The sequence below is a fragment of the Phocoena phocoena genome, chromosome 1, assembly GCF_963924675.1.
Source record: "Phocoena phocoena chromosome 1, mPhoPho1.1, whole genome shotgun sequence".
Lineage (NCBI taxonomy): Eukaryota > Metazoa > Chordata > Mammalia > Artiodactyla > Phocoenidae > Phocoena > Phocoena phocoena.
In genome coordinates this window covers 66,771,205-66,773,681 of record NC_089219.1, presented here as the reverse complement: position 1 = coordinate 66,773,681, position 2,477 = coordinate 66,771,205, and positions in this window count along the sequence as shown.

Sequence of the window (2,477 nt, the reverse complement as noted above, 5' to 3'; positions counted from 1 at the left end):
GCTGCTCCTTTAACCCTGTCCTCTCTGAGCGAAGAACAGACGCCCTCCGGCGAAATACACGCAGAGGCGGGGCCAAATCCAAAGCTGAGCCTCTGGGAGCTGTGAAAACAAAGAAGAGAAAGGGAAATCTCTCCCAGCAGCCTCAGAACCAGCGGATTAAAGCTCCACAATCAACTTGATGTACCCTGCATCTGTGGAATACCTGAATAGACAACGAATCATCCCAAATTGAGGAGGTGGACTTTCACTGCAAGATTTATAATTTTTTCCCCTTTTCCTCTTTTTGTGAGTGTGTATGTGTATGCTTCTGTGTGAGATTTTGTCTGTATAGCTTTGCTTCCACCATTTGTCCTAGGGTTCTATCCATCCGTTTGTTTTTTTATTAAATTTTTTTCTTAATAATTATTTATTTATTTTAATAAATTTTATTACATTTTACCTTACTTTATTTTATTTTACTTTATCTTCTTTCTTTCTTTCCTTCTTTCCCTCCTTCCTTGCCTTCATTCCTTCCTTCCTCCCTCCTCCCTCACACCTTTCTTTCTTCCTTCCTTCCTTCCTTCCTTCCTTCCTTCCTTTCTTTCTTTCTTTCTTTCCTTCTTTCTTATACTAATTCTTTCTTTCTACTTTTTTTCCCTTTTACTATGAGCCATGTGGATGAAAGGCTCCTGGTGCTGCAGCCAGGAGTCAGTGCTGTGTCTCTGAGGTGGGAGAGCCAACTTCAGGACACTGGTCAACAAGAGACCTCCCAGCTCCACGTAATATTAAACGGCGAAAATCTCCCAGAGATCACCATCTCAACACCAGCACCCAGCTTCACTCAACGACCAGCAAGCTACAGTGCTGGACACCCTATGCCAAACAAATAGCAAGACAGGAACACAACCCCACCCATTAGCAGAGAGGCTGCCTAAAATCATAATAAGTCCACAGACACCCCAAAACACACAACCAGACGTGGACATGCGCACCAGAAATACAAGATCCAGCCTCATCCACCAGAACACAGGCACTAGTCCCCTCCACCAGGAAGCCTACACAACCCACTGAACCAACTTTAGCCACTGGGGACAGACACCAAAACCAACAGGAACTACGAATCTGCAGCCTGCAAAAAGGAGACCCCAAACACAGTAAGACAAGCAAAATGAGAAGACAGAAAAACACACAGAAGATGAAGGAACAAGATAAAAACCCACCAGACCTAAAAAATGAAAAGGAAATAGGCAGTCTACCTGAAAAAGAATTCAGAATAATGATATTAAAGATGATCCAAAATCTTGGAAATAGAAAGGACAAAATGCAAGAAACATTTAAAAAGGACCTAGAAGAACTAAAGATGAAACAAACAATGATGAACAACACAATAAATGAAATAAAAAATACTCTAGATGGGACGAATAGCAGAATAACTGAAGCAGAAGAATGGATAAGTGACCTGGAACATAAAATAGTGGAAATAACTACTGCAGAGCAGAATAAAGACAAAAGAATGAAAAGAACTGAGGACAGTCTCAGAGACCACTGGGACAACATTAAACGCACCAACATTCGAATTATAGGGGTTCCAGAAGAAGAAGAGAAAAAGAAAGGGACTGAGAAAATATTTGAAGAGATTATAGTTGAAAACTTCCCTAATATGGGAAAGGAAATAGTTAATCAAGTCCAGGAAGCACAGAGAGTCCCATACAGTATAAATCTAAGGAGAAATATGCCAAGACACATATTAATCAAACTCTAAAAAATTAAATACAAAGGAAACATATTAAAAGCAGCAAGGGAAAAACAACAAATAACACACAAAGGAATCCCCATAAAGTTAACAGCTGATCTTTCAGCAGAAACTCTGCAAGCCAGAAGGGACTGGCAGAACAAATTTAAAGTGATGAAGAACAAAAACCTACAGCCAAGATTACTCTACCCAGCAAAGATCTCATTCAGATTTGATGGAGAAATTAAAACCTTTACAGACAAGCAAAAGCTGAGAGAGTTCAGCACCACCAAACCAGCTTTACAACAACTGCTAAAGGAACTTCTCTAGGCAAAAAACACAAGAGAAGAAAGGACCTACAATAACAAATGAAAAACAATTAAGGAAATGGGAATAGGAACATACATATTGATAATTACCTTAAATGTTAATGCACTAAATGCTCCCACCAAAAGACACAGATTGGCTGAATGGATACAAAAACAAGACCCATATATATGCTGTCTACAAGAGACCCATTTCAGACCTAGAGACACATACAGACTGAAAGTGAGGGGATGGAAAAAGATATTCCATACAAATGGAAACCAAAAGAAAGCTGGAGTAGCAATTCTCATATCACACAAAATAGACTTTAAAATAAAGACTATTACAAGAGACAAAGAAGGACACTACTTAATGATCAAGGTATTGTTCCAAGAAGAAGATATAACAATTGTAAATATTTATGCACCCAACATAAGGGCACCTCAATACATAAGGCAAA